This window comes from Stegostoma tigrinum, chromosome 26 (assembly GCF_030684315.1).
Source record: "Stegostoma tigrinum isolate sSteTig4 chromosome 26, sSteTig4.hap1, whole genome shotgun sequence".
NCBI lineage: Eukaryota > Metazoa > Chordata > Chondrichthyes > Orectolobiformes > Stegostomatidae > Stegostoma > Stegostoma tigrinum.
This window is the reverse complement of record NC_081379.1, coordinates 45,577,808-45,603,349: the sequence shown is the minus strand read 5'-3', so window position 1 is coordinate 45,603,349 and position 25,542 is coordinate 45,577,808. Positions and strand designations below refer to the sequence as shown.

Genomic DNA, 25,542 nt, shown 5'->3' with positions numbered 1-25,542 from the left:
CTTACAGTATCACCATTTGGATGCAACTTACCAATTCCCCTGCTCATTGCCGTGATCATTCCTTATCCATGACATACACGTGTTCCAAAGATTAGACAGTACAAGGGACAAGGCAGCTTTTCTTGATTGGTACCACATCCACAAATATCCACCCCCTTCACTGCCAAAGCTCAGTAGATGCACTGCAGAAATTCACCAAAGATCCTCAGGCAGCACCTTCCAAACCCACAATCACTTCCATCTCGAAGGACAAGGGCAGTAAATACTTGGGAACATTACCACCCGTAAGTTCCCCTCCAAGACACGCATCACCCTGACTCGGAAATATATTGCCGCTCCTTCAGAGTCACTGGGTCAAAATCCTGGAACTCCTGCCACAATGGCATTATGGCTTAATCTATAGCACATGGACTGCAGTGTTTAAAGAGGGCAGCTCACCACCACCTTTTCACAGGCAGCTAGAGGTGGGCAATAAATGCTGGCCCAGCCGGTGATTCCCATGTCCCACAAGTTAATAAAAAAAATCATCATATGACACTTCAAAAGTAAATAACCATCAATTGATTCAATCAAGGGATTCAGAGCTAAGTCTTGGAGTAGAATTTATGGCTCATTATCTTCTGGGCAAGATGTTCAATTCATAGGAATCACCCGATTATCATTTGGATTGATAATGATGGATGTGCAATGCCATCCATTCCTGGGTTGGCAAGGGTCACATTGAAAATCCAAATCACCACATCTTCTCCCCTTTGGCATCTTCCAGTCATTGGGCCCGTTTGACCGGCTGGCCTTGCTTATCTCTAAGAATGGCATCACAGGATGTGGCCAATTAACAGTCTGCCTTTTTGTGCACTGCCCAATTAAGAATGGCAGGTGGGACTTGGAAGTGGGAGGCCCATTAGGATAGTTGGTAACCATGGCCAGCTGGCAAGTGGTGACAGAAGGAGGTGTTGAAACGCAATGGTACGTCAAAATGGAGGCCTTGCTGAAAGGCTTTGAGTACTGACTAAAAATGACGGGGTATGAACATGGAGGAGAAAGTCATAGATCAAAATGCAATATTTTGCCATGGCTTCATAACTCCCTGATGGCCAAGAGCCTCAAATGGGGAGACATTTTTAAAAATCTTACAGAAAGCCCACCTCTGATAAAATCTCCTGGTGGCCAAGTGAAACCAAAGCTCCTCAAACCAAATTTTCACATCTCCTTTCCATCAAAACAGCATTTGTTGGGCTGGGAAAATGCTACTCAAACCCACAAGCTACTCCTCCATTGGGGTATGACATAATCTGCTGTGCCATCACCAGACAACATTTCTTTGCATAGTGCCCCAGGATAATCTGAATTTATTTTAAATCTGGTGCAGAGAGAAAAAGATTCAAATGATTAACACTGAGCACATCTGCATATGCAGCTCATGTCAATTTTGCAATGATGTCAGTTATGATGAGTAACAGCATTAAATTGTCACTGTGCTTCTCAAGGTTCAGTTCTGACTCCCTGTGGTGTGCCACTACATTAACTCAGCTAAAACATCAGAGGATTAGATAAGAGAAATGATACATTAACAGTCCATTTGGCCCAACCAGTCCGTGATGCACTTGAAGTTCCTCTCATCGTTCCTCATCTAAACCTATCATTGCAATCCTCTGTTCCTTTGTTCCTTTCTGCCTCAAATACCATTCTGGTCTTCCAGTAAATACTTCTATACAATTCATTCTACCATCTCAGAGCTGTGAGGATAAAGAACTTTCCTCTGAACTCATCAACACATTTCTGGATGGCCATCTTTAATTTACATTTCTTCTATGCAACATGGCATTTCTTGGACGATGTTGAGGTGGGTGGGACAAGATCTCAGTAATCCTCAAACATTTACAATCCCCTGCTGTATTTGTGTGACACAACTCGTGCTGTATATATTGGAATAAAGTCCTAATGCCACATGGAGACATTGCATGGCCCTCATTGTCAGAGGCCTCCACGTCTCACTGTATAGACGGCCAGCTGCTTTACCAGGGTGGCTACTGGGAAGCATGGGCCACCCTCTGCAGCTGATGACTTAATTAGGCAAGCTCTTGGTTGAGACTGGGTATAGATACAATAATGTCATTTCTTTAACCAGGTTCATTAAGGAGCAGATGATAGGTCTGCTGGAGATGAAGTTTTGATGCTTGGAGGCTTTCAGTACACCGCGCACAGAGTGTGCTACATCATGCTAGCTTGCTCTTCTCTGCACGACTGGAGCAGGCAAATCAAAGATGTGATGGATGCTGAAGAGCTGGGAGAGCAGCTGTTGTTTTCTGGGGAGAAAGATGAGGACATAGAGCAAGAAGAACATCACCTTCAGCATGGTAGAGTGCTGTAGAGTTAGGTTCAACAAGCCAGACAGGACTTTAATTGAGAGTTAGCTCCAATTGATGTGGGCTGAGCATAGTGATCACTCGTTGACTGCAAATTTCTTGCTGATCAAATGACAAGTCACTATTCCCAGAAGTAAATGTAGCTTTTATTTGCCTGTTTTTTATTTCATCTCTTTTGTTGTTGCTGAATAAAAGCAAATAATTTCAGCCATTTAAAGGTCTTCCCATATGTGACAGTCTCACATGGAACAATGAGGAGATGTTATGTTACACAGGGCACTGGGAAAAGGATAGTGCTTCTTTCAATGGGGTTCCAACGAGGACTGAGGCTAAGGACAGGTAACTTGTGTAGCTTGGATCTTAAACAGCAATGCATTTTCCAAATGCACCTGAGCTTGAAGCAATAGCTGTGCCACCTATATGCCCTCGGAAGTATTTCTTTTTGCTCCCAGTGCTCAGTGAAGGGCAGCTCCTGGCTGGCAACATCTGACCTGGTACATGGCTAGGCTTTAAAAATGGTGCCAGTGTCAGGAATCCCAGGAGGCATCAGAAGTAGACAGGGCTTCTGCCCTGGTGAGACAGGAGAGGATGGGAGGATGATCATGGGGACATGGTGTGTAGGTAATGAGGTAGGTGCTGGAAATCAGCATGAGAAAGCTCACTCGCACCCATGGAGAGAAACCCTCCATGAAACCTGCCAAATTTGAAACTTAGCGAGTTTTGGGTAAAATTCAGTCCTTTTCTTTTGGTTCTGAAGTCCAAATTATTAAAGATAATGTGTGATGAGCAGTGGTCCTAGCTCTGATCATTGGAGCACCAGTCTCACAACACTGCACCCCCACTCCCAAGTGTGAATTGCTACCTTTATGTGGTGGATAAAAGCTGATTCTAATTTTACTTGGGTTAACTCAGTCAGGGGACATTCAAGCTATCAGCAGACAGGATAATCTGATAAATTACTATCTGTAATTCGGAGTCTGAATATTGCAATGTTCAGACTGATGAAGGTTTACAGCATCAAATCTGCCCTGGTTTTGCATTCCAGTATTCACTCTTTGCAACTGCACCTCACTATAAAATTGTTCATTGTTAATTAACTTTCTAGACTGTGCAAAAATATAAAATATTCAAGAAGGCAGCATCAACTAGTCTTAAATATTATTCTTGCATGTGGCTGTGACAACCAATTACTGAAGTGCTGTAAATTCTTTTGCATTATATTTTTGTGTGTACTTTCTCTCCTCCCTGAAACTGTCAGAAACGGTCAACTCCTTTATTTAGCTGGTGGGTTTTGTGAAATATCTGGTTTACTTGGTTGGAAATTTCAACGCATTTCCAACTTACCACTTGATCAGCAGGCAGTAGCTCCTGACTTTGTCAGAATGGGCAACACATGTTGGACAGCTGTTATGGCATAGTGGTAGTGCCCCTACCTCCACATCAGGAGGCCCAGGTGCACATCCCACCTGCTCCAGAAATTTGTAATAACTTCTCTAAACAGCTTGACTATGAAACATGTCAGAGTAAATTGGCAGAGAAAGTAGGGCCTGCCGATGCTGGAGAATCTGAGATAACAAGGTGTAGAGTTGGATGAAACAGGAGGCCAAGCAGCATCAGAGGGGCAGGAAAGCTGACGTTTCGGGTCTGGACCCTTCTTCAGAAATGGGGAGGGGGAAGGGATTCTGAAATAAATAGGGAGCATGGGGGATGTGGATAGAAGATGGATAAAGGAGAAGATAGGTGGAAGGGAGACAGACAGGTCAAGGGGGGGGGGGCGGTGGAGCCAGTAAAGGTGAGTGTAGGTGGGGAAATAGCGAGGGGACAGGTTAGTCCAGGGAGGATGGACAGATCAAGGAGGCAGGATGAGGCTAGTAGGTAGGAGATAGGGGTGGGGCTTGAGGAGGCAGGAGTGGGTAGGTGGGAGGACAAGTTAGGGAGGCGGGGATGAGCTGGGCTGGCTTTGGGATGCAGTGGGGGGAGGGGAGACTTTGAAGCTTGTGAAGTCCACATTGATATCATTGGGCTGCAGGATTCCCAAGTGGAATATGAGTTGCTGTTCCTGCAAACTTCGGGTGGCATCATTATGTCACTGCAGGAGGCCCAGGATGGACATGTTGTCCAAGGAATGGGAAGGGGAGTTGAAATGGTTCGTGACTGGGAGGTGCAGTTGTTCATTGCGAACCGAGCATAGGTGTTCTGCAAAGCGGTCCTCAAGCCTCTACTTGGCTTCCCCAATATAGAGGGGGCCACAACGGGAACAGTAGATGCAGTACACCACAGTGGCAGACGTGCAGGTGAACATCTGTTTGATGGGAAAGGTCTTCTTAGGGCCTGGGATGGGGGTGAGTGAAGAGGTGTGGGGGCAAGTGTAGCACTTGCTGTGGTTGCGGGGCAAGGTGCCAGGTGTGGTGGGGTTGGAGGGGAGTGTGGAGCGGACAAGGGAGTCACTGAGAGAGTGGTCTCTCCGGAAAGCAGATAAGGAAGTGTCGGAGGATGATGTGTTGGGTAGGTTGGTGGGGTGGTACGGAGGGTGAGAAGAATTCTGTTTTGATTATTATTGCGGGGAGGGGGTATGAGGGATGAGTTGTGGGAAATGCGAGAGACATGGTCGAGGGTGTTTTCGACCACTGTGGAGGAGAAGTTGCGGTCCTTGAAAAATGAGGACATCTGGGATGTCTGGGAGTGGAATGCCTCATCCTGGGAGCAGATGCGGCGGAGGTGAAGGAACTGGGAATAAGGGATGGCCATTTTGCAGGAAGGTGGGTGGGAGGAGGTGTATTCTAGGTAGCTGTGGGAGTCGGTAGGCTTGAAATGGATGTCATTTTCCAGGTGGTTGCCAGAGATGGAAACAGAATTCCCCTTGTCCTCACATACCACCCCATCAACCTCCTGATCCAACGCATCATCCTCCGACACTTCCGTCATCTACAATCCGACCCCACTACCAAAGACATTTTCCCTCCCCACCCTTATCTGCTTTCCGGAGGGACCACTCTCTCTGTGACTCCCTTGTCCGCTCCACACTCCCCATCAGCCCCACCACACTCGGCACTTTTCCCTGCAACTGCAGGAAGTGCTACACCTAACCCAACGCCTCCCCCCTTACCCTTCTCCCAGGTCTTAGGAAGATCTTCCACATCAAACAGATGTTCACCTGCACATCTGCCAATGTGGTATACTGTATCTGCTGTTCCCGTTGTGGCCTCCTCTACATTGGGGAAACCAAGTGGAGGCTTGGGGACTGCTTTGTGGAACACCTACGTTCGGTTCGCAATGAACAACTGCACCTCCCAGTCGTGAACCATTTTAACTCCCCCTCCCATTCCTTGGACACCATGTCCACCCTGGGCCTCCTGCAGTGCCACAATGATGCCATCTGAAGGTTGCAGGAACAGCAACTTAAATTCCACTTGGGAACCCTGCAGCCCAATGGTATCAATGTGGACTTCACAAGTTTCAAAATTTCCCCTCTCCCTACCACAACCCAAAACCAGCCCAGCTAGTCCCCGCCTCCCTAACCTGTCTTCCCACCTATCCACTCATCCCACCTAAAGCCCAAACCTATCTCCTACCTACTAGCCCCATCCCGCCTCCTTGGCCTGTCCGTCCTCCCTGGACCGACCCATCCCCTCCCTACCTCCCCATCTACACTCACCTGTACTGGCTCCATCCCTGCCTCCTCTCCACCTATCTTCTCCTTTATCCACCTTCTATCTGCCTCCCCCTCTCTCCCTACTTATTTCAGAATCCCCTTCCCTTCCCCCATTTCTGAGTAAGAGTCTAGACCCAAAACATCAGCTTTCCTGCTCCTCTGATGCTGCTGGGCCTGCTGTGTTCACCTAGAGTAAATTGGCAGCTGGCTTTTTAGCTCTACTTTGCATTTCTATTGAAAATGAGCCTGTTTCTATAAGGGGGAAATCAATCTACAATGCCAGCAACAAATTAAACATCAATTTCAAGCTGCTTCTACAATCTTTGCTTCTTAAGCATTTTAACAAGAGGTATGGACATATTTGTTAACCAGAATCAGACAATCCTTTATATTTATTCTGGCCAGCTGGTCAGAATTCTTACTGAGACGTGGGTGTGCACTGTCATTGAATTTCCTCAAAATGATGGTAACTCAAGATGATTCCTTCTCCTCCAGTTGTTAACCCATACTTTCAGATTTGATTAGAAAACCTCAGTGCTGGTTGGTGTTTTAATACATGTTGGGGTAGTTCACTGTGCCTCTCACTCAGGCATTCTGACTTTAACGCAGAGGTTCTGAAAGTGATGGGAAATTTGTTAGACCCATCAAGGCATAGTGAAGAATCATTGCTCTATGACAGTTGAAAGCTGTAAACTACAGTGATGCTTCCCTGCCTACATAGGTATGTGTTTCAGAACTTCTGTGAGTGTGCCTTCACTGTTGTAATGTTGGTTCCAATATCTGCAAAGTTGCTTTTCCTTAACGTTGATGTCTTCACTATGTGTGCCCTCACTGCCAGCTTTCACTGTAGAATGGGAGCAGTCTATGTAGAGTGTGAACACTTTCTGAGGAACAAGTGGCCCAGTAGCAGAAGTGTATTCAGGCAGAGGATAGGCTTTCTTGATGTGACAAAGCCTCAAGAAACTCAGGCTTTCATTGCCACTGAATGCCGACATCTGCAGTACATTGACACAAGGCTTTCTCACAAGTGGATCCGGTGGCCAAGTGCTGGCAGTCACAACAATGCTGAATCTCTTCACTTACAGCACCTTCCAAGAAATGCCAGTGACATCTGCAGGACTTCACAATCTGTTGCACTAAAGTGGCTAATGCCCTGGTTGCTAGGGCTATGACTTAACGGATTTCACTCCATTAATGTTCAGCTGGGATGTGACCACTGGAAGGCTCCCACACAGGCCAGTGCATGGTATCAGGCATCTACCCTATTACCATTGTTCTGAAACAGTTACATCGCACCTCAAACCAGAGTCGCAAGCTGGCTCCTTGCTGATAAAAGCTATCTTCTGGGGTTATGGCTGATGGCACCAATAAGAAGTCCTCTCACTATGGAAGAGGAAAGATACAGCTGAAGCCATATGGGCACAAGGCCACGCCATTGGCCTTCTGAAGATGTGATTCAGGTACCTTGGTAAATCTGGACTGCCCTTCAGTAAATATCAGTCTGGGGTTCAGAATGGTAGTGGTCCTGCATGTCTCGTAGAGATGACTGGAGCTGCAGGATGAGGTAGGTGAGGCCCACTCAGCATCTGGAGAAGATGAAATGGATGAGGATACTGCAATTATTGACTAGTTACTAGAGAAGATCTCACCAAACCTGTCCAGGCCACATTTCAGCTGACTCAGGAGCACGGATCATCATGGATGGCAATGTTGAGTTGGTGGGTCACCACGCCCCACCCACTTCCTCTTGCTTCAACCCCTTCACCTCCCAATCATTCCCACCATTTCATTCGCATGTACACTTTGCACTCTCGTTATCATTCTCCTACACCTAGAATCCATTCACATTACATCATTTCCTGTAGGCTATCATCCAATCCCATTCCCTCTTATATGCTAATGTTTACTTTCATTATTTTATAATTGATTGGAGTTTAGAAGAATGAAAGGGGGCTTTATGGAAACATATGAGATTCTTAGGGTTGTCATGACATGGAAAGGCTGATGCCCCTTGTAGGACAGTCTAGCACCAGGGGTCACAATCTCAGAGTAAGAAGGCCACCCACTTAAGACCGAGATGAGGGGGAGTTTCTTTTCTCATTGGGTAGTGAATCTGTGGAACTCTTTACCACAGGTGGCTGGCGAGCCATGGTCATTGTGTGTATTTCAGGCTGAAATAGACAGATTTTTAATCAGTAAGGGAATCAAGGGCAAAAAGACAGAAAAGTGGAGTTGAGGATTAGCAGATCGCCATGGTCTCATTGAATGGCAGGGCATTGGGTTGAATGGCCTACTTCTGCTCCCATGTCTTATACTCTCACAGTAATATTCTCTCTTATCACAGATTTCTCCAAAAGGCTAATGCCCATTCATGAGGTAACAGCAACTGGATCATAGAAATGTTAAATAAAATGTTTGGTTCATATTCATTCTATGAATCACAATCACATTTTTTATATGTGCAATGTAAAAAGTCATTCTTTTTCTTTGATCCGGTGCTGCTCCTAAGAGTCAGCAGAGGTAGACGCAGGCTGTTTCTTCCCATGGACTGACAGCTGAAATGCCCATGGTGGGTGTTTGCTGGGTGTAATAGACCCTGTCACAGACCGCCTCACCTACATCTGAGCTCGGACAGATTCGGTCATCAGGGCAGGAACCAGCAAACGAGGCTCTGAGTGGTGGAGGCTGATGAAATAGGTCAGTGCCTGGACATAATTCCTACTTCAATGGCTCCTTTCTTCATCTTTCCTCTCTTGATTTTCAAAAGTCTTTCATGGAACGTGGGAGTCATTGGCAAGACCAGCATTTACTGCCCATCCTGAATTATCAGAGGATAGTTAGAAGTCAACCACATTGCTGTAGGTCTGAAGACATGTGGCCAGAACAGGTAACAACTGCAGTTTCCTTCCCTAAAGGTCATTTGTGAATCAGATGAGTTTTTAAAATAATCAATGATAGTTTCACGGTCACTTTCACTGAGACTAGCTTCTAATTCCAGACTTTTTTTTATTTATTGAATTTTTCAATTCCACCAGCTACCATGAAGGGACCATTAGTGTGTGCAAGATAACAAAGTGTGGAGCTGGATGAACACAGCAGGACAAGCAGCATCTCAGCAGCACAAAAGCTGACGTTTCGGGCCTAGACCCTTCATCAGAGAGGGGGATGGGGTGAGGGAACTGGAATAAATAGGGAGAGAGGGGGAGGCGGACCGAAGATGGAGAGAAAAGAAGATAGGTGGAGAGAAGAGTATAGGTGGGGAGGTAGGGAGGGGATAGGTCGGTCCAGGGAAGATGGACAGGTCAAGGAGGTGGAATGAGGTGGTAGGTAGGAAATGGAGGTGCGGCTTGAGGTGGGAGGAAGGGATGGGTGAGAGGAAGAAAAGGTTAGGGATGCAGAGACAGGTTGGGCTAGTTTTGGGATGCAGTGGAGGGAGGGGAGATTTTGAAGCTGGTGAAGTCCACATTGATACCATTGGGCTGCAGGGTTCCCAAGCGGAATATGAGTTGCTGTTCTGGCAACCTTCTCTCCACCTATCTTCTCTCCATCTTCCGTCCGCCTCCCCCTCTCCCCATCCCTCTCTCTGATGAAGGGTCCAGGCCCGAAACATCAGCTTTTGTGGTCCTGAGATGCTGCTTGGCCTGCTGTGTTCATCCAGCTTCACACTTTGTTATCTTGGATTCTCCAGCATCTGCAGTTCCCATTATCACCATTAGTGTGTGCCTCTGGATTACTATCCAGTGCCCCTATACCACTATTATACCACCATCGCCATCCAGTCATCAGAGCATAGGCTTGAGACAATCATGGCACTCATGTTGCGATGGAGCCCAACAATCTCTCTCCCCTGGGTGCACTAGATAGAATAGGCTTTGCACTAAATGAGAAATGCCAATTCTCCAGAATCACAACACATTCCTAGGATATCACAGTGGATCCAGGATGTGGGCCTTCAATAACCTTCCAGGACTGTCAAGCGTATATGATGTACAGAAACTCTCAGGCAAATAAGAAAGTTTGTCCCAAATGTAGACAGTCTGGTGTGATGCATGAGAGAGCTTTTGATGAATAGACAGCAATGGCAATGGAGTCAGGGACAGACTGTATCTTTCAAAAAGATTAAAGAGAGCGACTTTTTACAGACATGTCAACGCATTACAGTCCAGACCCATTCTCGATAGTGGCCTCAAGGCATTATATACAGAATCAGAGCAGCTCTTGTTAAAGTGAAAACTGATGGAAGAAATAAATCTGTATACTTTACAATGAGGGCTTTGATTGAGACTGAACACAAGCATGCAACCATAAAGAAGAAAGCGTTAGCAGTTGCATGGGGACATCATAGGTTGAGAGGTTACCTCATGGGACTGACAATACAGGTCAGGATGGACCCTAATCTCTTGGGTTTCGTTATTATGAATGTAATAAATCTCAAGAAAGCCTTTACACAAAAATTCAGGCTTGGAATGATGTGATACTGTATCACAGTTCAGATTCAAGGCCAGGCACATGTAATGGTAGATACCCTCTCAAGGACAGCAGTGGTAAAGAGCAAAAGATGAATTCAACATTCCAAGGTGAGGTCAAAGACAGTCCACATAGATTCTGTACCATCATCTTGATGGTTTGGGGGTTTGAAACAGAATTTAAACTTGACTCTTGCTATATTGGCAGCCTGCCTGCCATGGTTGAACTCTAATCAAATTAGATCATGGGAAATAAAATTCCATGGACGATATACCACAGATATGCAGGTATACACAGGTATACACTGACATACAGATGTATAGATATACACAGATATCCAAACTTATGGACAAATCAGAAAAGATTTTATTTCTGTAGAAGAAGTGGAGTCTTGTTCGAAGATAACAACAAGCAATTTTCTAGCAACTGAGGGAAAATTGCAAGAATTTTGTGAAACTCAAAAGTCAGAGACTTCAGAAGCAACTATTAGGTGTTACCTTCGAGCCAGAGTGGTTTCAATTCTGTCTCCCGGCGTCTGGGAAACCCTTATCTCTCCATCACAAACAGCTGTGCACACCACTACTTCCCCTCCTTCTCCTCCTCCTTAGGGGTCAAAGTGGCTATCATTAGATGGTAAATTCCAAAAGGGTCAGCACTTCACCCATATGTGATTCTAGGCATTGGATGATATTGAGATTGTTATGAGGTTGTGTAGAGTAATTGTGAATTGGAAGGCAGGAAGCTAGAATTTGTTTGTAAAAAAATGATAAGGTAGAAGAGCGTGGGGTTCCTTTAAGAGGTAAAGTGCTTTTCTAAGTTTAGAGATTATACAGGAAAAAAAGTGTCTGTAAGTAGCTGAAGATGTGCAGCCAGTTCTGAAATTGAAACATCTATTAATTGGCAATGTGATTGGAAATCTTCGGCTTGTTTTAGTGTTTTGGTAATGAGCTGGAATCAGCCAATTAATTTAAGCCAAGCACTTAATGATTGAAATCAAATTGAATATAAATCTGTTGGTTTTGACAACCTCGGACCAATGCTATTGTGAGAAAATTGATATGTTATCCAAGGTATATAATGATAGGGTTTTTGAAAATTGGTGAGACAGCCAATGACCATCTGAGAAATAAGCATCGTACTCTCACAAAAAAATCATTAAGTTCTCAAAGAAAGCACCATCGTATCCAGGTCCCATGGCACTTTCAGCTAAGAGTCCTCATAGAAGACTTCACAGAGAAATATCCCTGCAACCAGACCAATGGAAGAGAGGTGTTTATTACTTGAGAACAGCAGAAGAAAGGCATGTAGACTTTGAGAGATTAAGTTTTAATTTATTTTCTGATTACTTGGGATTATGTAGTGGGATTTATGTTTATTGGAACAGCACACCAGTAGAATTTAGTTCAGTTAGGGAATAGTTAAGGGGGAATTGTGTGGTTTCTTAGTAATTCTGTTAATTTGTTCACTGTTACAGTTAAATAAATAAATTGTTACTTGTTACTTGTTACTTTTAAAGTGAATATCAGGGATTTTCTTTCAGTTAACCACTCTGATTAATAGATCATAAAGACGACACGAGTTTCTCTAAGTGTTTTAGGCTTAATTGTTAGAAGGGAACCTCTACTCCCACTGTAACAGATTGGGGGCTTGTATTCAGTTTAATTATCAGATGAGTTTGACCTCCCCATTTGTAACCAGATACTGGGAGATCACAGCTCAGCACAGTTTTGGCCAACCCATTCTTAGCATGGTGCACCCACTTAATTAATGATTCAAAGATCTTTCATAGTTCCTTCGATACTGATCCTCACTGAAACATGACAACTTAGAGTACAAACTAAACATGGGTTTTGGGACCACTGTGATACATATTACGGCATAAAACAGTCTTTTCATCTACAGCCTACAACCACTAAGGGAGCCTTGTTATTACGTTCTTATCAATCTGAAGTAAATTTAACAGAAATATAAAGGCTTGTAAATCTGCGGAGAAAGAGGAACCTTCATTTTGCTGTGCATGGCCTATCAAACTACAGCTAGAAATAACACAATTACTCGTCTCTAAGTCCCTTGGTTGCGTCATTCACCCATGCAAATTATATTTTATTATTTGTAAATTTCAGATCCAAGTAGAGCTGAGTGTCTCAGTGAAATATTTCATCTTTTTTTCTGCTGTCTGTGAATAGCCTTTAATTGGAGCATCTTCTATCTCCTGTGGTTTATTGCTTCTTCCTTCTCGTATCAAATATTCAAAGTCTGTGACCTGAAGTCATTCATTCACCCAGGCATGAAGCTGCAGGGCTTTGAGGGCAGGAGGAGTATATTGATGGGCTCTGAGAGGAAATCAGTACTTTTCTGGAGTAATTAGATTGTAAGCAATGAGGTCTGTCGGCTATTGATCACAATTCAGAATGTCAGAGGAGGCTGACTATTCCATCTTGGTCGAGCAGAGTGTGAGGCTGCTTCACTTCAATACATCATACTGCATGTGTGTTATATACGTCTGTTCTCTTCCTTTCACAGAATTACAGATGATTACTTTATGCAATGAGCATGTGCAGGCCATCATATATACATTGGCTCACTATAGGAGCAACATACATCATGCCATTGCCCCACCATCTCCCTTCAAGCCTTAACGTCCCTCTTTTTGATTATACTCCAATTCCATCAAGTATGTATCAATTACACACATCAATCCTGCCCCACAACAATCTCAAGCGATTTTAGCCGTTAGCTGCATGAAACCTTTTCCCTTGGACCACCTTTGTCTCCCTTCCCAATGATCTTAAGTCTGAGCCATTGCATTCTTGATACTTCCACCAATGGGAACAGTTTTTCACTGTGTACTCCTTTGATCATGCTAATGGAACCTCTGAGCAAAGGGAGAAAGAGTTGTCTGGAGATAGCGTGGGATGACTAAACCTCAGCTCTTATCTTTTACGGACCTCTACAATTTAAATAAAGTCCTGAACAAGGTGGGGAGGGGTCTTGCACGTTTCTCGAGCAATGCACTCCCCCTGGTACAAACCAGAATCTTTGTTTAAAAAACAGTGCCTGTAATTTTCTATCTATAAATATCATTTGGATCACTTGCCTCTGGACCACACATACAACTGGTATTTATGTAGTTCCTTTAAAGAGGAATTAAAGAGGTGCATTTATGTAGCCATTTTCATCTGCACCATCAGATGTCTCAAAGGGGACACAGCCAATGATATGCTTCTTTGGAATGCAGTGACCACTGTATTGTAATAAAGGTGGCAGCTAGCTTGTGTTCAGCAACTCCTACAAACAGAAATGAAATAACAACCAAATAATCGGTTTCATTTTGTAATGTTGTTTTAAAAAGAAATATTGACTCTTCTTCAAACTAGAGAATTTACTGAAACAACATAGATTGTCATAGATATGAGGTTCTCAGTATCTGAGTCAATAGCCTGCGTAACACATAGTTGATAACATGCAACTCAGATATCCTGTCCATTTCTTCGTACGACTTGACTGTTAGTCATTACAATGTCAAATGATTGAGGTTGGACCCAATGACAAAACGTCTTTCCATAAACCCATGTATCTGTCCAAAAGTCTCAAGCCTGTGTAGCATATCATGATTCTAGTTGGGATAACTGTCTGAATGCTCATTGATCATGTTCTTGTAATATTTTCTTCCTTCTCTCCAACAATACATCATATAATTGTGGTCAGACGGAAGGAGTGTGGAATGTAAGGACTACGTGGATCTGTCTCCCAAATTGAGGGTAAACCATCACATTCTTGTCCAAAAATCTTGGCAAGTTGCAAAGCACTTGAATCAGATAGCTTGAAGTTTATCTACAACACCATTTTACAAAGTTACAATATTCCAGACTGATACGCGTGGTCTGGGTTCTGTGCTTGCTGGCATTACTGTATACTATGCAGACTTAACTGACTGACTACACAATCTTTCCAACAGCATTGTAACACGTTGGCTCAGGGCTGCACCACGCCACAGTTCCACTTCATCCTCCGGCTCATTCATCGTGTTAGCTAGAAACTTTTTCTTTTCCTTTCAGGCATCAAGGCTCACAAGATGCAACAACTCAAAGATGCCCATGACCCTCTGGAACCTTCCTCTCCTCCCCTCCACTCTGACTCCATCAACCCCCAACTCCAACCCCACCCCCCAACCTCCTGCCAGGTACTCACCATCCCTCCTAACCTTCTGCTCTCTGATGCTGAACGTGCCATACTCAGCAAAGGCCTCAGCTTTATCCCTCTCCGTCCCCACCTTAACCAATTTCAGGCACGACATGACATCAAACTCTTCTTCAGCCATCTTCGCCTCTGTGTCCATTTCTTTGGACAAGAGTCCTCCTCCCATTCCACAGACCCCTTGGCCTAGTTCCAACACTCTCCGTCCACCTGAACCTCTCCCTCTGACCTTTTTACGTGCACATGATCTGTTCACTGAGAACTATCAACATGATATTGGTCACCTCAATTTCACAGTTCCACCCCCCTCATCAAATCCAACCTATTTCCCTCCAAACTGACTGTATTCCATGCAGTTAGATCTAACCCTGGCTTTGTTATTAAGCTTCCCAATAACGGTGGTGCTGTTGTTGTCTGGCACACTGATCTCTGCATTGCAGAGGCTGCGTGCCAGCTCTCGGATACCTCCTCCTATCTTCCCCTGGACCATGACCCCAAATAACACATCAGGCCATTGTATCAACTATGTAACTGATGATCATCTGGTGACCTTCCTCCACTGCCTCCAAGCTGATAGTCCCCAGCCCTGCACTGGGCTGTCCAGGCAGACCCATTGCTTCAGCCTGCTCCTGCCCCACACAACTCATCTCTTCCTACTTTGATTCGGTCTTTTCTTCCCTGGTCCAACCCCTGCCCACATATATCCATGATTCCTCCGACACTTTATGCCAGTTTCAAAATTTCCAGTTTATAGGTTCTAGCCACCTCCTCTTTACCATGGATGTGCAATCCCTTTACACATCCATTCCCCACCAGGAAGGTCTTAGGGCTGTCCTCTTCTTTCTGGGGCAAAGACCTGAACAACCCCCACCCACCACCACCCTCATCCACTTGGGCAAGCTCGTCCTCACCCTCAACAACTTCTCTTTTAACTCCTCTCATTTTCTTAAGGTAAAAGGTGAGGGCAAGAGTACTCGCATGGGCCCCAGTTAAGCCTGTCTCTTCGTGGGGTACGTGGAACATTCCTTGTTCCAGTCCTATTCCAGCTCTCACAATCCTTTCTTCAATATATTGATGATATCATAGCTGCTGCTTCCCTCCCTAGTCGGGAATTGTGAAAGTTAATCGATTTTGCTTCCAATTTGCACCCTGCCATCACTTTCACCTGATCTATCTCTGATTCCTCCCTTTGCTTTCTTGACATCTGTTTCCATTTCTGGGAATAATCTCGCCATTAATATCCATTATAAACCCACTGACTCCCTCAGGTGCTGGACTATACATCCTCACACACTGCTTCCTGTAAAGACTCTATCCCATTCTCTCTTATCCTCCGTCACTGTCGCATATGTTCAGATGAGGCCAACTTCGACAAGGGAGCCTCCAAAATGTCCACCTTTTTCCTCAACCGAGGATTTACCAGCACCATTATCAATGGGGGACAACCCATCTCCCGCACTTCCGTTCTCACCCCCTCTCTTCCCTCCCGCAATAGCAATATAGTTCCCCTTATCCTTGCCTACCACTTTACCTGCACTTCCCAGAATACAGTCAACTGCATTCGCTGCTCACAATGTGGTCTCCTCTATATTGGGGAAATGAAGCGTAGACTGTGACCACTTTGCACAACATCTAAATTCTTCTCACAAAAAAGACCCTGAGCTTCCAGTTGCCTGCTGCTGCACACCACCCTGCTCCCTGGCCAACATCTCTGTCTCTGGCTTGCTACAGCATTTTAGTGAAGCTGCCACCCAAGTGGGTAGAGTTGTTAAGAAGGCATTTGGTGTGTTAGCTTTCATTAATAGAGCGATTGAGGTCAAGAGCCGTGAAGTTATGCTCCAGCGATACAAAAGCCTGGTTCGGCCACATCTGGAGTATTGTGCTCAGTTCTGGTCGCCTCATTACAGGAAAGATGTGGAAGCGTTGGAAAAGGTGCAGAGGAGATTTACCAGGATGTTGCCTGGAATGAAGGAAAGATCTTACAAGGTAAGGTTGAGAGAGCTAGGGATTTTCTCTTTAGAATGACGAAGGACTTCACATTCCACCATGTCTTAAAGGTCTGCCTGGTCTGGAATCTGTACCACAAGGCAAGACAAGAAGTTTAAAGACAGCATTCCAGAGCTCAGGCAGCTAAAGGTACACCATCACTAGTGGAGAAATTCAAATCATGGGATGGTTAAGAGGATAATACCTAGGGGAGTTGTAGGATGGAGCAGATTAGAGAGATAGGGAGGGGTGAGGCCGTGGAGAGATTTGAAAACAAGCAGTGGGAATTTAAGATTGAAGCTTTGCTCGACAGGGCAATGATGTATGCGAGTCACTATCAGAGTGACGGGTAAATGGGATTTCGTATAAAGAAGGGCATGGGCAGCGAACAACTTCAAGTTGATGGAAAGATGTTATATGGAATGTTTGTCTGGACTGTGTAGGAATAATCTAAGAATGAAGAAATTAGGGTTTCACCAGCAGATGAGTTGAAGCAGGGCTGAAGTTGGGCAATATTACAGAGATGGAATTAGACTGTCTCAGCAGTGATAGTGCAGATGCACAATTGAAAGCTCAACTCAGAGTCAGTAAAGAACCCAAGATAATAAGCAGTCTGATTCAGCCTGAGACAGCTGTTAAGGAGAGAGATGGAGTCAGAGTTAGGACATGGAGTTTGTAGTGGGGATCAAAGACAGTGGCTTTGACAGCCCTGATAATTAACTGGATGAAATTTCAGCTCTACAAGGGAAAAACGTTGGAATTTTTATTCTAAATTCCATTGACATTTTGAACTAGTCCTCTCCATGGTGTTAAATCTCACCATTTTAATTTAACATGTAATTTAAATCAAATGAACAAATGATTTTAATTTTTTGACTTTAGGTAATGGACTTGAACAATTAACAAAATCTTTGGGGATAGGAACAACATTTTCTTGTTTAAATAGGATGATAAAAAGTGCAATGCAATGGTTTCCATGAGCTGGAATAGTCTACGCAAAACAACAAATGAACTAGATGTAAAACAGAGCAAATAAAAGAGCAGAGGAAGATAAATATCAACCAGGAGCAGCAAGTGGTCAGTACTGATGCAATGTGCTAGGATGTTTTATTTTTATCATTCATGTGATATAAGCATCATTGGCTAGGCCAACAAGTATTATCCATCTTAATCACCCTTCAAAAGGTGATGGTGAGCTGCGTTCTTGAACTGCTACAGTCCTTGCGTTACAGGGACACCCAAAATATTGTAGACCTGTGTTGCTGCTTCACCAGATTGACACTCCATTTTAAAGTAGGACTGATGCTGTGTCTGGCATGTGTTTCTACACTCTTCTTTGAGCCAAGTATGGTTCCCTGGCTTATGATAATGGTAAGTTGGCTGAATGTTGCGTGATGAGTGTCTGATCTTGCTGAAGGTCCAGAGTGCTGCATGGGTGCTCAGTTGCTTGAACAATTTGAAATCAATCCCATTTGTGAAAGTGGGACATCATCCTGACAAGGACTGTGCAGTGGTCGATCCTCCTGATACTGTCACAGATACAGGTACCTAGGACAGGTGGATTAGCGAGGGCTCTAGTTGGTTGCCATACCACCTACAGCAGAACCAGTCTAACAGCTGTGACTTTTCATACTTGGCAGCTCAGTCAGTCCAGGTGCTATCAAGTGATTCCTGGTGATAGACACTGAAGTAGCCAACCCAGAGTATACTGTACCATCGCCACCCTCAGTTCTTCCTCAAAATGGTGTTCAACATGTAGGAGAACTGATTCATCAGCTGAGGCAGGACGGTCGATGGTAGCCAACAGGAGATTTCCTATGTTTGACATGACATCAGACTTTGTGAGATCCAAAGTCAATGTTGAGGACTCCCAGAGTAACTCCTTTCCAACTGTATACCACTGTATTGTCACCTCTTTTGGGTTTGTTCTGCTGGTGGACCAGCATCTACCCAGAAAAGATGATGATAATGTCTGGGAATGGTAAGGTTTAATTCTGTGAGTATAATGACATCACTCTATTCCTTGATTTGGCTTTGAGATGGCTCTACCAATTTTGACATAAGTCCCCACTAGAATGAAGGAGGACTTTGTAGGGTTGACAGGTTTGGGTTTGCAGTTGTTATTTTTAGTGGCTGGGTCAATGCCCAATGGTTTGTCCAGTTTAATTCCTTGCTTTAGGCTTTGTCATTATTTCTGATACAACTTGTCGCAGGTAGCTCACTAGTCCACTCAAGTTAAAGATCAACACAATTTGTAAGCTCATGGCCTGGCATATCCCCGACTCTACCATGACTATCAAGTCAGGGGATCTGGCCTGGTTTAATGAACTGTAGAAGAGGTCATGACAGGAACAGTAACAGCAACGGGCATATCTAAAAATTAAATGTCAACCTGGTGAAGATACAAAACAAAATTATGTCCATGCCAAACAGCATAAGTAGCCAGTGATAGACAGAGCTAAGTAGACACACAACCAACAGATTAACCTTAGTTCCTGTGACACCTATGGTAGTGGGCAATTAAACAACTAAAAGGAGAGTCCACAAATATCCTCATCCTCAATGATGACAGAGTCCGGCACATCAGTGCAATAGATAAGGCTGGAGCATTCACAGCTATCTTCAGCCAGAAGTGCAGAATGGATGATCCATCTCAGCCTCCGTAGGCATCACAGATACCAGTCTTTAGCCATTTTGATTCACTCCACATGATATCAAGAAATGGTTGGAGGCACTGGCTACTTGCAAAGGCTATGGGCCCTGACAACATTCTAGCAATAGTACTGAAGACTTGTTCTCCAGAACTTGCTGCTCCCCTAGCCAAGCTGTTCCCATACAGTAACAGCACTGGTATCTACCTGACAATGTGGAAAATTGCCCAGGTATGCCCTGTACATAAAACGCAGGACAAATTCAAGCTAGCCCATTACCACCCCATCAGTGTCCTCTGGAAAATCAGTAAGGTGTTGGAAGATTTCATCGATAGTGCTATCAAGCAGCATCTGCTCAGCAATGACCTGGTCAGCGACGCCCAGTTTGGATTCCGCTAGAGCCTCTCAGCTCCTGACCTCATTACAGCCTTAGTTCAAACATGACCAAAAGAACTACATTCCAGAGATGAGGAGAAAGTGACAGCCCTCGACCTTAAGGCCACATTTAACCAAGGCTAGCATCAACGGGCCTTTGCAAAACTGGAATCAATTGAGAACAGGGGTCAGACTCTCTGCTGGGTGGAGTCATACCTGACACATAGGAAGATGGCTGAGGTTGTTGGAGTTCAGTCATTTCAGCTCCAGGTCATCTCTGCAGGAGTTTCTGAGGGCAGTGTCCTAGGCCCATCCATCTTTAGCTGCTTCATCAATGACCTTCTCTTCATCATAAGGTCAGAAGTGAGGATGTTCACCAATGATTGTACAATGTTCAGCACCATTCGTGACTCCTCGGATACTGAAGCAGTCCGTGATCAAATGCAACAAATTCTGGACAATATCCAGGCTTGGGCTGAGAAGTGGCAAGTAACATGCACTCTATACAAATGCCAGGCAATGATTATCTCCCATAAGACCATAAGACCATAAGACATAGGAGCAGAAATTAGGCCATTCAGCTCATTGAGTCTGCTCCGCTATTTAATCATGGCTGATAAGTTCCTCAACCCTGTTCTCCCGCTTTCTCCCTGTAACCCTTGATCCCCTTGATAATCAAGAACCCATCTATCTCAGTCTTAAATGTACTCAATGACCTGGCCTCCACAGCCTTCTGTGGCAGTGAATTCCATAGATTCATCACTCCCTGGCTGAAGAAAGTTTTCCTTAACTCTGTTCTAAAAGGTCTTTACTCTAAGGCTGTGCCCTTAGGTCCTAATCTCTCCTACCGACATCCACTCTGTCCAGGCCATTCAGTAAATTTCCCCCTCATCCTTCTAAACTCCAATGAGAATAGTCCCAGAGTTCTCAAATGTTCCTTATATGTTAGGCTTTCCGTTCCTGGGACCATTCTTGTAAGCCTCCTCTGAACTCGCTCCAGGGCCAGCATATCCTTCCTGAGATATAGGGCCCAAAACTGGCCATAATACTCCAAATGTGGCCTGACCAGCACCTTATAAAGCCTCAGCAGTACATCCCTGCTTTTATATTCAAGTCCTCTCAGAATAAATGCCAACATTACACTTGCCTTCCAGAATACTGACTCAACCTGTAAGTTTACCTTGAGAGAATCTTGGACCAGAACTCCCAAGTCTCTTTGCACTTCAGACTTCCGAATTTTGACCCCATTTAGAAAATAGTCCATGCTTTTATGCTTCTTACTAAAGTGCATGATCTCACACATTTCTACATTGTACTCCATCTGCCACTTGTTTGCCCACTCTCCTAACCTGTCTAAATCCTTCTACAGCCTCCCCACCTCCTCAATACTACCTGTCCCTTCGCCTATCTTTGTATCATCTGCAAACTTAGCCAGAATGCCCACAGTTCCTCGTCTAGATCATCTAAATCATAAGAAACAAGCTAATCATTGCCACTTTACGTTTGCTGGTGTTACCACCACTGAATCGCCCATTATCAACATCCTGGGGATGACTATTGACCAAAAACACAGCTAGACTTGCTACATAAACAGAATGACTAAAACAACAGGTCAGGAGTTAGGAATACTGCTATGAGTTACGCGCATCCTGATTCTCCAAAGCCCGTCTACCATTGATGAGGCACAAGTCAGGAGTGTGATGGAATATTCCTCACTTGCCCAGATGGGTGCAGCCCCAACAACACTCAAGAAGCTTGACACCATCCAGGACAAAATAGGCTGTTTGATTGGCACCACATCCACAAGTATCCATTCCCCCACTAGCAACACTCCATAGCAGCAGTGTGTACTATCTATAAGATGCACTGCAGAAATTCACCAAAGATCCTTAGACCGCACTATCCAGACCCATGACCAATTCCATCTAGAAGGACAGAGCAGCAGGTACATAGCAACACTACCACATGCAACTTCCCCTCCAAGCTACTCACTATCCTGACCTGGAAATATATAACCGTTCCTTCACTGTTGCTGGATCAAAATCCTGGAATTACAGAAGATAATGTAGTATTTCAAGCTCACTGACTACCTCAAATACACATCCTCTCACCCATCTTCCTGCAAGAATGCTATCCCTTATTCCCAATTCCTTCGCCTCTGCCACTTCTGCTCCCAAGATGTGGCGTTCCCAATGGGTAATGGGTAATGTAGTATTGAAGATACCAACAAAACAAGTTATAGTTATAATATAATAAAATGTGAGGCTGGATGAACACAGCAGGCCAAGCAGCATCTCAGGAGCACAAAAGCTGACGTTTTGGGCCTAGACCCTTCATCAGAGAGGGGGATGGGGGGAGGGAACTGGAATAAACAGGGAGAGAGGGGGAGGCGGACCGAAGATGGAGAGTAAAGAAGATAGGTGGAGAGAGTGTAGGTGGGGAGGTAGGGAGGGGATAGGTCAGTCCAGGGAAGACGGACAGGTCAAGGAGGTGGGATGAGGTTAGTAGGTAGCTGGGGGTGCGGCTTGGGGTGGGAGGAAGGGATGGGTGAGAGGAAGAACCGGTTAGGGAAGCAGAGACAGGTTGGACTGGTTTTGGGATGCAGTGGGTGGGGGGGAAGAGCTGGGCTGGTTGTGTGGTGCAGTGGGAGGAGGGGATGAACTGGGCTGGTTTAGGGATGCAGTAGGGGAAGGGGAGATTTTGAAACTGGTGAAGTCCACATTGATACCATATGGCTGCAGGGTTCCCAGGCGGAATATGAGTTGCTGTTCCTGCAACCTTCGGGTGGCATCATTGTGGCAGTGCAGGAGGCCCATGATGGACATGTCATCAAGAGAATGGGAGGGGGAGTGGAAATCGTTTGCGACTGGGAGGTGCAGTTGTTTGTTGCGAACTGAGCGGAGGTGTTCTGCAAAGCGGTCCCCAAGCCTCCGCTTGGTTTCCCCAATGTAGAGGAAGCCGCACCGGGTACAGTGGATGCAGTATACCACATTGGCAGATGTGCAGGTGAACCTCTGCTTAATGTGGAATGTCATCTTGGGGCCTGGGATGGGGGTGAGGGAGGAGGTGTGGGGACAAGTGTAGCATTTCCTGCGGTTGCAGGGGAAGGTGCCGGGTGTGGTGGGGTTGGAGGGCAGTGTGGAGCGAACAAGGGAGTCACGGAGAGAGTGGTCTCTCCGGAAAGCAGACAGGGGAGGGGATGGAAAAATGTCTTGGGTGGTGGGGTCGGATTGTAAATGGCGGAAGTGTCGGAGGATAATGCGTTGTATCCGGAGGTTGGTAGGGTGGTGTGTGAGAACGAGGGGGATCCTCTTGGGGCGGTTGTGGCTGGGGCGGGGTGTGAGGGATGTGTCGCGGGAAATGCGGGAGACGCGGTCAAGGGCGTTCTCGATCACCGTGGGGGGAAAGTTGCGGTCCTTAAAGAACTTGGACATCTGGGATGTGCGGGAGTGGAATGTCTTATCGTGGGAGCAGATGCGGCGGAGGCGGAGGAATTGGGAATAGGGGATGGAATTTTTGCAGGAGGGTGGGTGGGATGAAGGGTCTAGGCCCGAAACGTCAGCTTTTGTGCTCCTGAGATGCTGCTTGGCCTGCTGTGTTCATCCAGCCTCACATTTTATTATCTTGGAATCTCCAGCATCTGCAGTTCCCATTATCTCTTATAGTTATAATACTAAGTTATTGAGTTAGAAAAAACAGCACACTTCCATCAGCATGTCACACTTCAAGTGACCAAAGATAAGATGGAATCCGAGACATTTACTTAAGGTTCTTGTCAAGATTTATAGCTCGGTTTGAGGATGGGGTTGTTGACTTGCTTACCGAGCTGGCTGGTTATCGTATAGACGTTTCACCACCATTCTAGGTAACACCATCAGTGTGGCCTCCAATGAAGCAATGTTGTTCTACTCTGCTTGGAATTAATATGATCCGATCTGTTAAGATGCATTATGTCATTTCCGGTTCTGTCCTGCATGGGTTTGTATATGGGGTCTAATCCCACATATTTGTTGATTGTGAGACAGCAGGAACTGCTGATGCTGGAGTCTGAGATAACAAGGTGTGGAGTTGGATGAACACAGCAGTCATCAACGTAATGTGGAATAGTCCCTCTTCCGCAGACACACTGGCACTATCCCTCACCGCTTCCTCTGTTACATCAATGACTGTATTGGCACCACCAGGAGGAGCTTGAACAGTTCATCCACTTTACTAACACCTTACATCCCAAACTTGTGTTCACCTGGACCACTTCTGATACCTCTCTCTCCTTCCTGGGCCTCTCTGTCTCCATCTCTGGTAACCACCTGGAAATTGACGTCTATTTCAAGCTCACTGACTCCCTCAGCTACCTCGAATACACCTCCTCTCACCCATCTTCCTGCAAGAATGCTACCCCTTATTCCCAATTCCTTCGCCTCCGCTACTTCTGCTCCCAAGATGTGGCGTTCCTCTCCCAGACATCCCAGATGTCCTCGTTTTTCAACGACTGCAATTTCCCCTCCACAGTGGTTAAAAATGCCCTCGACTGCTCCTCAGCCCTCACACCACCTGCCTTAAATAACAACAAAGGCAGAATTTCCCTCGTCCTCACATATCACCCCATCAATCTCTGGATTCAACACATCATTCTCCACCACTTCTGCTCCTGCAATCTGACTCCACTACCAAGGATAGATTTCCCTCTCCCCCTAATCTGCCTTCCAGAGGGACTGCGCTCTCCGCAACTCCCTTGTCTGCTCCACTAGCCCCACCACCCCCGGCACCTTTCCCTATAACCACAGGAAGTGCGACACCTGCCCCTACACCTCCCCCCTCACCCCCATCCCAGGCTCCAAGAAAACATTCCACATTACATAGATGTTCACCTGCACATCTGCTAATGTGGTATACTATATCCGCTGCTCCCGACGTGGCCTCCTCTTGGACACCGCTTTGTGGAACACCAACGCTCAGTTCATGTTAAATGACAACACCTCCCAGTTGCAAACCACTTCAACTCCCCCTCCCACTCCTTGGACAACATGTCCATCCTGGGCCTCCTCCTGTGTCACAACGATGCCACCTGAAGGCTGGAGGAACAGCAACTCATATTCCGCCTGGGAACCCTGCAGCCCAATGGCATTAATGTGGACTTTACAAGCTTCAAAATCTCCCCTCTCCCCACCTCATCCCAGGACCAGCCCCTCTCGTCCCTGCCTCCTGGACATGTCGGTCTTCCCTTCCACCTACCTGCCCCTCCCTCCTCACTGACCAACCCCCATCTCAACTCCCTACCTACACTCACCTGTACTGGCTTCACCCCCAACTCCTTGACCTGTCCATCTTCTCTCCACCTGTCGGCTCCACGATCCAACTTCTATCATCGCCTAACCCCTGTCTCTATTTATTTCAGAGTTCCCTTCCCCTCCCCCATTTCTGAGCAAGTGTCCAGACCCGAAACGTCAGCTTTCCTGCTCCTCTGACGCTGCCTGGCCTGCTGTGTTCATCCAGCTGTACACCTGGTTTTCTATTTGTTGTTTGCATTGTGGGCTGAGAGCTCTTATACCCTCGGGTCACAAGCTATAGTACTGCTATCAGAAGCATGGATCCTAAAGCTCCACTAACATATGACTGTGAGACATAATACAACAATATGGGCACCAGCTGACTTACTTTATAATTCCTGACTTCCACTGAATTCAAATTTCAACACCTACTGTGGTAGGATTCAAACTCACTTCCCCCACAGCGTTAGCCTGGAGTTCTGAATTATTAGTCCAGTGGCATCATCAAAAGGTTCTTCTGGAAGCTTCTTTTCCAACATTGAACAAGCAAAGTGTACATTTTTTGACAACAGTAAATATAA

At 45.5% G+C, this 25,542-nt stretch overlaps 1 protein-coding gene across 1 annotated transcript in view; it reads right to left on the bottom strand.

Moving 5' to 3' along the window:
• rsph14 (radial spoke head 14 homolog) overlaps nt 1-25,542 on the bottom strand; it is a 631,180-nt gene that overhangs the window by 1,655 nt on the left and 603,983 nt on the right. The window lies entirely within an intron of this gene.